Genomic DNA, 12944 nt, shown 5'->3' on the forward strand with positions numbered 1-12944 from the left:
TCCTGATTTCCCATTCACCTTTTAGTCTAAGGATATGCGTTGTTGTCATATCTCTGAGGTAAAAATCGAAGGCCGGCTGCACAGGTTCAAATTTGCCCTTGGAGGCGTGCTTTGGCAATACAAATTGCAAAATTTGCAGTGTTTTCCGATGGTTTGGAAAGCGCCGTTTGAGGGAAGCTTTCAGGTCATCTACGTATGGAATGAAGGTGGCTCGCCTGTAGTAATCTTCCGCAAAACCACAACCGTAGTTTGCCTGGTATCTCTGTGTTCCTACCACCCGTGGAATCTCGCACTTCACTCCGAACTCCACCGCTCTATCTTGACATACAGAAAATATTTTGTGGAATTCTTCCTCCGCGTTAGTGCCCATCTCTTCGAGTTTAGTCAGCACCAGGTCAACCTGTTTGAAGGCGACGCTCATGTCCATAGCTGGGCTCTGCAGATACACAGACAAGTGGTGTGTGAGGCCTAGGAATGTCTCACTAACAGCGAGGCATAAAAGAAAGTTGAGTGAACAGATTCGCTAACGGAGGCAATGAGCGGTGGACACTGTTGCTTTATCAGGGGAGGTGTCCATGAACTCTTCAAGTGAGTGAACTATCTAAATAGACATTTATGGCAAAACCAGTATCATAGTATTGCTCAGAAGCTCACAAGCTGGGAATTACTAAGTTGCCCCTTCGCTAAAGCGGGCGTAACAAGCAGAGGCAATAAGAAACACAGGACCCACCTTCGGAATTTTAGCGAAGAAGCTTGTTAATTTTATCGTTTGTCCTGGCCGCTGAAGTTGAACCCTGGCTGGCACCTTCTGGCTGCGTGGCACCATGGCTGCGTCCTGTTGCGCCAGAGCGCCCCGACACAAATTTGCTTGGTCTGAAGGAGCGCCGAACAAAGGTGCCGAATCGGCTGAATCATGCCTCGCTGTGCCAGCCCGCGGCGAACATGACCTGGGAAGGAGCGCCGAGGAGTCGCCCTCCCTTCTCCCTCTTCGGCGGACCCCAGCAAGTCCGTTCGTCGAATTCAAACTGAGGACAGCGGAGAGTCCTACTTGGAGAGATATGAACTGCTCGCGTCGACTCGCAGCTGAACCGGACCTCCGGGCGCCGAAGGCGTGTCCCAGCGGCGCGGCATTCAACGGAGTCACAACGGAGTGTGAGGACTAATCCCACACTTTGCTTCCTTTCGCATGTTGCGCATCCACTAAAGATGCAATCAGCCGCAATGTCACCGCCGTGCTGAGGCGGCCGCATGCCCAAAGTAAGAGCAGACGACGCCGCCCGTGTACACTTACTGGAGAGCCGCATATCCGCGCATTCCTGTTTACTTCTTCCGCCACGCGGGCGCTTGCCCGACGACACAGGCAGCGGACAAAAGGTGGTGGGGTTCGCAGAGGCGCCAGCGGGGTCGAACGGGTTAATGGGTCGTCAAGACGTCGCTTTCCATACAGAAGTCCCCTTTTTCTAGCTTTCGGTTAGCTTCCGCCGTCAGGTCGCGGAAAAACTCTGCGTCTGCGGCAAAGCAAAGCCGTACGCGTGCGTGTTCTCACGCCGCGCAGCTATCAGTCAAACAAAGCACTTGAATACTCCCCAAGTTGCCGCCACTGCACGGCGGTGATCCGTGCTGCGGTGGCTAATCCGCTTGTCGGCGACTTCGAGCACCCATACCCTCGGCGGGCCGAATGCGGCCCTAACAACCGTAGGTGATGACAGAAGCCCTGGGCGGCATCTCACTTTCGTCGGCGTGCTGCGTGCTGACGGTTTCCCTCAATGGCGGCATGTGGCCGATGCCCGGGACGCTGTTGTTCAACGAGTCCCAGAGCGTGGGAATGCAGGAGATGCTTTTCGGGGACTTCGATATTGGTGGTCCCAGGGACGTCGACCTTCGGCAGAAAGTGCCACCGGAGGCGACAGACTTTCAGCTACGAGAAGGGGAAAGATGCCCTCTCAGTGTGTGTGCGCGCACATGCGTGCATTTTGAACTCTTCGGAATTTTTCCTGATTGGTGCCTCCCGACCACAGCGTGGAGACAGGAAGAACAGGGATGGACCAAACAAAGTCTATTTATTCTCGCGCCACCAGGAACGCAATGCCTGTTCACTCAGACCCTGAACATGTAAATACTAGTATAAAGCTTTCTTTCTTGATCGACTTGGTCCTGATGACTGCCCCGGCACGACACCAACCTCGTCCACTTCGATCACGATACCCCGCAGTCGCAACAACATGCTCTTGCTCTTAATTCCGCGTTATTTTAAGTCTGTGGAAAGTTATGCGGCCTTACAAAATAAAGTCCTATTTAGTTGTGGGATAATAGCCGGCATATGCGTAGCTTTTAAATAATACTATGGTTGATTATTTTTTTTTATCTCTGACGACTTTTGATCATTATTATTATTATTATTATTATTATTATTATTATTATTATTATTATTATTTACAGATACTGCAGGTCAAAACTTTGATTCAAGCAGGAGGGGCTTATACAAAACATAGGAATGAAACGAGTACGAAAGGGAACACAGGCAATAAATATATCAGAAATAATTCATGGTACCCTGCATTAGCATCATTATTATCTTTATTTGAAAAATCAGCGAAAGTAACATTATTTTTTTCCATTTTCCTGCGCATGCGAAACAGCTGTGTGATTGCCCGCAATTGCTTGGGGAAAGGAACCTGTCGCTTTCTAACGTTTTTCGAAGAACTTGTAAGATTTTGGCGTTCTGCGTTCATGTGCATTGCTGTGTGGTGACCCCTGCATTACCCCGCCGAACTATTTTGAAAGTTGGAAAGCCTCCTTTTTAGTGTTCTCTGCAACATGCATATATTTTGTTGAAAGCAGTGCTCATTTGGGATTTTCGGCGTTCTGCTGCAAAGCGTACTGGTCATAAATTGGTTATTCTTCACCGAGACCAACGTCATCTGCAGTTCTCTACCACCTGTACCTCTTTAGGCGCAAAAAATGGAAGCAATCACTTATGGAAGAGAAGTCCGCACCAGCAGGGGTCTGCACGGTATTATGGAGAGTGTAAAAAAAATATCCGCGGACTGCGACAGGCGTCTTCAGGATATCATGAGTCACTACGACTCAAATCGTTTGAAAACATGGAAGCGAGCTTCCAAAAATATAGCATTTTAGCGTTAAAATTACGAAGAAAAAAAATGTAGACAGCTGTGGGCTTAAATCATGAGTAAGGGACTTAAGAGGGGGTCTTCCGGCGCGGGGCAATCGGCACACGGGCAAATGTGTTGGGAGCTTATGAGTACGGGGCTTTCCAAAACGGGGCATAAGGAGTGGGGCTTCCGGCGCGGGGCTTTTGAAATCGTGGGCTTCCGTGCACCACCCGATTGGGGTGGCCGGACGCTGACTTTCTCGGCGAGCGTTGCTGTGCTTTTGGAATTGAAGTGCTTTCCGAATAAAGGTTCTTGGGTAGCTGTTCTTGGTGAGCTCCTTGACTATTGTTTGTTTTTCGTTTGTTTAAATGTGCACACCACTACTTGTACTTGTGCCTCTATTCTCTGGCGTTAAAGGCCGACTGGACGAATTTCGGGGGGGGGCCCGGGCCCCCCTGGGCCCCCCCCTGCCTACGTGCCTGCAAGCACCCATTACTGCAACCCTCTGTAATAACCGAATCGTAGCATACATATACAATTAATCTAGCCAAATGCGGCTGGTTTGAAAATAAGGAACACTTCGTTTACGCAAAACAAAGAAATGTCCGCGCATTATCCTATTGTGTAACCAGTCCTGAATGTGCGGAGTCCAACGCATGCGCTAAGGAGCAAAGGGATTTTGTACCACAGACGCAGGAGATTCTACGGGGTGGACACGCAATCTCCTTCGCGCCTGCAGCAGCAGCGTGATCCGCCAAGAAGGCAGCACAAAGAAACGGGATGCACTCGTCGGCAATGCAAATGAGCAGTAGCGGATCTCCCGCCTCCTCCGGTTCATGCCGTGACTGCGCTCCGCAGGCCCCGTGCCTCCTGTTCCACGCACCCGAGAGGGCTGAATGACGCGCGCAACGTGCAGGGCGCGCGTGTTTTTGGACGACCGATCGTGCCTTCCGCACACAGCTCGATTCCCCCCATATCTAAGGCTACGACAGACCGGGAATGAAAGGCATAGAGGTACGTTTTACAGCGAAGCTGTCAGCGCTGCCTTCTTCAGGATATTTAGTGAGCCTGTCATCATCTGTTAGTAAGAACTCTTCTCTAGAATGTCGGCACGTGCGTTCCTCAAGCTTCGCTGGTTATTCGTGTAATTAACGAATGAGTGTGTCGCGTCTTTCTTTCTTTCTTTCTTTCTTTCTTTCTTTCTTTCTTTCATTATTTCATTCTTTCTTTCTTGCCTTAAATGAATGAACAAACAAAATTGGCCGCGTATCCGGTAACTTCCCTGCAAAAAGCGTCGAAAGACAATAGTCGTCTGCTGCTCCTTCCACCTCAACGCCTCTCTCCTATCCCCCGTCAACCTCTCACGCTCTTCCGCTCTCTTCTCGCTCCTCCCACAATATACACGGTGATGGTTTGCTACAGTCACTTCATTTTTTCCTCGTTCCACTGCTCGCGCGCTCTTTATGGGAACTATTCACTACTGTTGGACTTGGATTTCCGTAACGAAGTCTAGGCTCGGGCTCGAGCTGTTTATGTATTTTTAACAGCGGAGCTGTTTTACAAGCCATAATTTTGCCGTTGCAGGAAAAAATCCTACGAAAAGGCCGAGTGCTCGTGAGCGCGTGCCGTGCGGACACCGCCGAGCGTCCCCGGAACGCGTAGGGGCATTAGAAGACAAAAAATGGCAAGAACTCCGAGGAGCAAGAAAATGGCGAGCGCTCGTGAGCGCGTATCCCGCAGCGACCGCCCCGGTTCGCGCAGTGATTCTAAAAAAAAAAAAAAAAAAAAAACTCCAACGCTGTCGTAAAACGCTACAGCGCATGTAAAAAAAAAAAACGGGAGTGCTAATGCTAAAGCTAAAAAGACACCGTGCTTAAGAGATGACCGCGGCCGCCGCATTCCCTAGAAGCCATCATGGATAATTGGAGACATGGCTACGAGTGTGCCAATCCTTCCCGAGACGACCGTTGCAGGTACCGCCCGCGCTGTCTCGAGTCGATGACGGAGAGCTGGTGGAAGTCCACAATGCTAAGGATGACTTCGCATCCACCACTCGCTGCGAAGAAGACTACGACCTCTTCGATGCATATGACGACGATCACTAGAAGGGCAATAATGCAAATAAACAATGATAATGAAACTTAAGCATGTGTCCAGCAATGCTCACCTAAAACAGCTTCGCTATTCAAGTCTTGCGCGTGACTGCAAGCTTCCCTGAATTTTTTTAGTCCAAATACAGTTTTAACACGTATTTTTTTTTCTTTGCTGTCCCAAAAATACAGCGAACATCTGTCAATTAAAATGACACTGCCTAGTATCTTATAGGTATTGATAATTTGCCTCACATATGATTAATCTTCTTGTTTTGCCCAGAAGTGTTGACAAGTATGAAATTGGCACCGGATTTAATAGTTGGGAAAGGTTTTGACTATTTTCATGATTAATTTATCTTTTCGCCAGGTGGCTGATTTGAGGGACAGACAGACAGACAGACAAGCGGACGGACGGACGGACGGACGGACGGACGGACGGACAGACAGACAATTCGTATTGCCACTTTCTCCGCATCCTTTTCTGCGCGCTCTGTTGGCGGACTGTTAGCGCGCCTATCTGGCAGTAGTGGAATCCACAAATCGATTGCGAGCCGTGGCGACGTGTATCGCACCTCGTGTGTGTTATTGTACCTAAGATCAGCAATACGTCAACGCCAGTCACCTAAATAACATTCGTAATACACTGATACATAAATTTCACTGTAAAAAGTGACTATTCGACGGCGTGTAATGCGCCGTTAGTTGGCGGCCCATGGTCCCAATAAACTTGCCGATATTGGTACAATGATGGCGACGATCATGTAGCAACTGAGAGGCATTAATAACGTCTCATTCTCTAAAGATAGTGATTAAACTCTAGAGTAGACCAGAAAGCTCTTTCTACAATCCCCAAGCGAAGCACCATATTATATATATTTTGCCTTACCACTGTTCTGGACGTGATAGTGATCGAAAGGACCGCAATTTTCGTCTTCGTTTGCCTACCACGCGGGGAGGGTCATTAAATGGTTGCCAGCGATCATATATGGCACTGATTTACAACTGCCAAGTGGCCGTGCGCGTCGGCATGGGATAATGAAGCCGAGCGAATCAGGCAAACACATTCGGAGGTTTGTTTAACGACCATACATCGTGACCTGCGCCTCGTTTGCGTGGCTTCGGGAGCCGCACTAAGCCCCATTGCAAGGCCACCGGTGCCGGGGTGATCTCAGATCGGGCTCCGTTGCAAGGATTTGTCCTAGACCCCGTACGCGATATGGGCAGCTCGTGGCTGAACGCATAATGGTGAACCGGGCACTGCGTTCGAAGCATTAGCGCTGGGCCAGACAGAGACTTGGGCGGTGCCGTCACGCCGCGGCTGCACCTGGTCAACCGCACCTCAGCACGGGTGCGCTCACGCTCGGCAACGGGCGCCACCATTCCAGGTGTGTGCGCTATCGCTTGCGCCGCTGATGTGGGGTGCAGTTTACACAAAAAAGCCAAGAAACAGAGCCCTTCCCTGGGCTACTTGTTGGTCAGAATCAACGGCGAGGGGGAACGATAGTAGCGCGGACCATTTGCACATACATGTATGCTAATTACATCTATTTGTCTTTTAGGCTTATCATCATGCATAATTTATATTTATAACCTGTAAGTATGCTGGGAGGAGAGTCGTCCACGCAGGGTTCGATTCCCGGCCGCGGCGGCCGCTTTTCTGATGGAGGCGAAAAGCAAAAACGCCCGTGTGTACGAGATTTCGGCGCACGTTAAAGATCCCCGGGTGGTCAAAATTAACCCGGAGCCGGCCCTCCACTACGGCGCGCCTCATCGCCTGCGCTGCGTCGGCGCGTTAAACCCTACAATCAATCAAGTCGTCAACAAAGAATTATGATGAGTGCTAAAACATTCATGCGTGCTGCGAGCGGGCTCGACAACAGGCAGAAAACGTGGATTGAGAGAGTCATTAAATGTCAAAAAAGCCTGACAGAGCCTCTTATTTTGTTGCATCAAAGGCGTATCGTATTTGTGCGCGCTTAGACCTGGCGAAAAGTGTGCTGAAGCCTATTGTTTTCCTTGACATTATTTAAGTAACTCAAGCCGTACGATATATGTTCCTCTGATAGTTCCCGCGCGGAAACGCAGAGCGACCACCGTTTGATTAATGTGGAACCATGTGATTACGTTAATATGTCTTGCAAGCGGTTACTGGACAGATTCTTCTCACAGATCATGCTGCAACGACATTGTGTTCTGGCCCGACCGTGTGTTCACCGACCCTGTGTCGAAGTATAAAGCCGCGGTAACAAACAAGAATAGAAACAACCAAGACACGATTTCGGACCCGTAGGTGCATCGCCTGCATGATAAAGAGTATTTTCACGCTTGTGGAAGCATATTTTCCTTGCGAACCGGACAACTCACACACAAAATCACACGGGCGCGCGTGCGAGTGTATTGTGGGGCTCAATGAAACGCATAAAAGCAAGAAAAAAAAATGACCAGACTGAAGCTAAGCGCTCTTTCGGAAGAATGGCGTACTACGCGTGAGCGACCGGTCAGTGTTATCCGCCCTCCGTTTGTGCTGTCGGTGAAAAACAATGGACTACAGTTTTGAACACCATATGCCCTGTCTCGTTCGGCATCGCCTCCGGAGGCACCACACCCGAGGTATTGTTGCGCCGGGCTGGAGTTTATACATGTCAACAATTTAAAGACACTCCAGACCCACGAAAGGAAGCCTGGGAAGTTATTCCCCGTTTCCCATGTTCTCGTCAAACGACCGGGTGCTTTACGCGCATTGCTATACCCTCGATCTGATATTTCCCATGGGGATGACTAGACGGAGACATCAATTGTTCCGCGATGACATGTGTCAGAGGCCTTGTCTAATGGGCGGTGCTGGCGTAAAACCTCAACCAGGGCACGCGTTACGTTAGTCCACTGCCCGGTCAGCTTTAGGGCGTTTCCAAGCTCTGTTTTGCGCGCTGTTTAAGTTTTTGATGATCAGAACCAACTGGTCAGTACAAGGTCCCTCTGCTTTGTCCGTGTACCTTGCGATACCCGTCAAATGGAGCCCAGCCCTCGTAAAAAAGGAAATCAAGTAAAGAGAACTGATTATACACTCTTAATCTGGATCCACATAAGATCCACTTAGTAACTGGAACTTTTTTGCAAAAAAGTTCCACTTATATATTTGGAACCGTGTTCCACATACTTTGAAAATGTAAGTGGAACAGTGCACCACATATTTTTGCAGCTAAATTATCTGGATCGGCGTTCCGAATAAAAGTATACGGATCACTGTTCCAAATAAACGGGTAGTGTAAGTTACTGGAACACTGATCCACGTAAAATGATTATGGATTATCCGGTGCGCCGTTCCAGGTACCTTTAGACCAGCTGTTTATATAAAACGGTGTTCCGATAGACGTTGAGAAGCTGTCTATGGGACTCCACTTTTCCAATATATCTGCTTTCCTGTTGGTATAAACTGAGGTCATTTGCCAGGCTGGCGGATGCATTGGTATCAGAAGGAAACCGCAAGCACCATTCTAACGCAGCCTTGACATATGTCCCACAGTGATACCAACAATTGGAAAACAGAAACCGCCGCAGCAGTGTGGTCCCTGACAGTTCCCAACAGTTGCCTATCGGAGCACAGTTCTACATAAAAGTTGGTCTGAGATACCTGGAGCGGCACACAGAGACTTTGGCTTCATCCGCCGCATCCTGTTCTGGGTTTTGGCTGCATGTAAAAGAAACAAGACTCGCATTAAAATACATACCAAACCAACTATTAGCACTGATACAATGCTTTTCAAAACACTAAGCAAATTTTATTCGCTCGTATTATTGCGTACATTTGAGATACGGAGACATATCTGTTTCCACTTCGGCAGAAAATGACCAGCGTACAGGATCAAATACCGAAACGATATCAAGTGGCCAAAACGATCTAAGTGGCATTATCCTATTTTAGCTAATATTTACCATTCTTTTTTGCTAAAAAAACATGGGTAATAAAGATGGCTTTAAGCGCAACCGCGTCACAAACAGACTTGTACATCTACCCTCGCACTAACTCAAGAAGCATTACACAACAGTGAGCATAAAATATGCTGTTTTATCACATGAAATCAGGTACCGCAAATGCGGAAGTACCCAGAGCGCTTGCCATACCATGTTTACTCATCCCGGTTCCAAAATATGCAGTTTGCTATTAAATTGTAGGGAAAAGCCAAAAAAAAAAAAAAACAAGCCATACACGGTTGGATTATCACAAGACCTACAAGAGTGCAGGAAAAGAACACCGGAGCCAATACTAACAATATAACATTTGCACAGAAAAACCTACCGGAAGCATATTGCACAACTAAAACATACACCATATATCAATATCAAGGTAACTGTAGCGAAAACCGACTATATACGCGCACTGAAAAAGCCTTTCACTGAAGCCGCGTTGCTTCCCCGACAATTTGTAGCTATTTAAAATAACTTATAAAAAAAAAGCTCAAAGCACCCAGTGTGAATCTTACAAAATTTTACAAACCAGATAGCTCGGAGCATGTTACGCATTTTAAAATTTAACAAGCAGCCTAACTCTAAAGACATTATTAATTCCCTCAAGAACAATTCAGACATCCCAAATAACCAAGCCAGGTAGCTTTGAAACATACAGGTGACCAATTTTACCAAGCCAACTTGGAAGCATTTTTCCTGCCGGAACATTTATCTGAGGTAAAAATCACAGTTGCGTGCTATACAAACCCTACTATCATGACGACAGTATGCTTGTGACCAAAGCACTGCCTCTAACAAGCAAGAAATGCAACTTAGTCCAAAGTAAACAACTTTTTCAAGCCAAATATGTATATTTCGCATTCTTCTAGGGCTTAGGTGTCAGCTAAGATACAGTACAAAAATTGATTAATAAAGCTCCAAACCGTCTGTGTAAATAATTACTCTTACGTTTGCATCCATCAATAGCAGCACTGCCATGGAAAAAAATTACGAGCTGCACTTGAATAATAAAAACGTTACAGTGCAGTGCCATTAACTACATTAACAGAGTAACAGAGTAGCTGCAAAGGCAGCCTGCGCTTTGTGCCAATAATGAAAAATTGCAAAGGAAAGCACGACTTCACTTTTTCAACTGACATGCCGCTTGCATCTACCAATCATTTGAACCACGACATATCTTTCCGAATAGGCTTCAACGTCTAACAATAATTTAAAACCCCAAGTAGAGTGACCACATCAAGTCTTTCAACAGAGCTTTCAACTTAAATGACCCCAGGCCACTGTTAAATGGCCAAGAACTCTCTGCAAAAGTCCCAAGAACTCTCCAAAGTCGCATAAGTTTCAGGAGATTAAGATGATATATATGGCGAGGAGGATGACCACATCTTGATGTGACAACGCAGGCGGAAAATCCTTGACGTGTTTCTTGAAGACAATATTTACGCTGCCATTTTCTTCTCTCAAAATAACTGGACCTCGAGAATAACTGGACCACGTCATGTACCTTTAAGGAAGGAACAAGAAAATTTTGTTAGACGATGGCTTTAAATGAGTGAGTTGCTTAGGATACCCCTTTTATAGCACAGTAATTGATTGAAATATCAGCGATTTCTTGGTTTCTTTTCTGGGAATGCTGCTAACAATGTACAAAAAATATTAGCACAGACTGTCAATGGCCGTTCTCTAATTCTGGAAAGCGACCGCACTGGGCGTGGCCGTGGTGCCGTATTATCACAGCAGCAACTCTCAATTGAAAGCAAAATGTTTGCAAAACTTGAACGCAAAATAATAGTTTTTTTGTCCACATGTTGAAGCATCCGAAACAGGCTGAATGAGAAGGTATTTCCCAATATTGGAGTTCACCATTTATTTTTAACAGTAAGATTTTGCTACAAAGAAAATTACCACAAATTCCGTCCCGCAAAAATAAAATGCCAGCTTCAATAAACACTACCATAAATTGAGTCCCACAAAAATAAAATGCCAACTTACCCAACTAAAATTAAGATGCAGGCGTTCCTAGCAGGGCCTCCTCGGAGTGCATTTCCAGGAAAGTTTTGCCAACGTGTTCCCAAAAGCTCTTGCTGTCGTTTTCACCTACAGGTCAAGTTGTCACTGAAATGGTGTTCCGAAGCCATTACGTATAGTGCAACAACCTAAAAAGGAACCATCAAAGTTCCAGAACTGGGAGTGCGTACTTACTTGTAGAATGCAATGATTTCATCCCGTACAACGGCTTTCATGTGTTTCCTTTTTGTGAACACACGCCTTCAAGAACGGTGAACACATGCGTTCAAGAACCAGGAAAATGGCAGTATGCATTCCTTGTTCCATTGTTTTAAGTCCCGGTCCGCCCTATTTCCTAGAAAATCAAAATATAAAAATATCGAAGGATAAATTTACGCTTCCCTCTAAGAAGGGAGTACTACAAGATCTCGTACAATGCCTGATTAGTTGTGCTAAAATTTATTTTGCAGCACGAGCCCTGGCAACGTTTTCAGGCGAAACAATTTTAAATATAACAATATTTGAACATTTTTAGGCTCACCTGTCATTGCTCCATGCGGAGTGGTGAACGTCTGTATAATACGCAACACTCAAGAGGCACTCTTTCGTGGCTTTATGACTTCCACAATGCATTCATAATCTGCCACACTTGTCACGACGACGCCTCGGCGTGCCGAAGATGTCTTCAGCCACAGTGAATGCCACAGCCATGATTTCAGAGGTATATGTAAGGAATGGAAATAATTCGTTTTAATTTCTGTTCTTCAGACAAAGGAAAACAATTGTCGCAAACTACCAGTGTAGAGACATATGTCTCCACAGTCAGCCATAGTCTGCATCTGGACAGGTTGTACAGATCGAATACAGAATGTAGCAATCTGCTTTCGCAGTATATTTTCTAAGTTCAAGGAAGCACAGAAATGGGTTAATGTTGGGTGCACATAGTGATGCAAGAACTTATCACCTGAGCGTTGTCGAAAATTATTTAGACTCTCGGGTTACCACCGACATTGACGGCATAAATATGCAAGAGTGGCTTATTTCTAACGCGGTTCGTGAAGTAGCAACCACTAATTATGGATATTGGATAATTATCCTGAAGTCTCAAGTTACCACTGACATAAACAGCATAGAAACGCCAGCACACTTTCTATATACCCGCTGCGTGTTGTGTTTCCACATTTCTTCCCCTCTACAAAAGAAACGTTTGTTACTGCAGTACTGCTAAGACAACTTTCCCTTCCATTTCTCTACACTTCAGGCAATGTTATTTAAAATAGATCATCTCAATTGGTCAAAGGAATTGAAAGAAACATGGAACATAAACATGAAACATGGAACAGATAAACGTAAGATCACGCATTGAAAGCACATCAACACAACTCCACAACTCGAAATAGCGTCTACCTTGCGCGCAATGGGCAAGGTCGAAGACTCCCGGTCTGGTAAGCACAGTAAATGCATTCTACTCAGCAGATTAACACAACGACGCAATTACCACGCAAGTTTTAAAAATACCAATAAATCTAAGGACGGACGCTCCGACAAACTTGCTTGGAAGTTGTACACGTGTGCACGCGCGATTATCGCGAGCGACTAACCCGAGAAGATTCGCTACCGCAGAGATACACAGCAACCGTAAATATACAACTAAGCAAAGCTACACAGTAAGGGAACATCCAATCATGAAACGCGCAAACCAGCAACTTTCTTATAGCAATGGCTAACGAACGCAGTCAAATGTCCAGCCGACTCTCACCCACGA

The 12944-nt window shown here is 46.4% G+C and overlaps 1 long non-coding RNA gene across 1 annotated transcript; it reads right to left on the reverse strand.

Moving 5' to 3' along the window:
- Nucleotides 1-8532: 8532 nt before the first annotated feature.
- On the reverse strand, nt 8533-12556 carry LOC144169425 (uncharacterized). Its single transcript, XR_013322443.1, has 4 exons — nt 11721-12556; nt 11375-11534; nt 11165-11287; nt 8533-10676 (listed from the first exon to the last, which is right to left on the reverse strand). It is a non-coding gene; the product is annotated as an uncharacterized LOC144169425 (long non-coding RNA).
- Nucleotides 12557-12944: the final 388 nt, after the last annotated feature.

This window comes from Haemaphysalis longicornis, unplaced genomic scaffold (genome assembly GCF_048455015.1).
Source record: "Haemaphysalis longicornis isolate Haplotype H1 unplaced genomic scaffold, Haemaphysalis longicornis Haplotype H1 scaffold_2, whole genome shotgun sequence".
NCBI lineage: Eukaryota > Metazoa > Arthropoda > Arachnida > Ixodida > Ixodidae > Haemaphysalis > Haemaphysalis longicornis.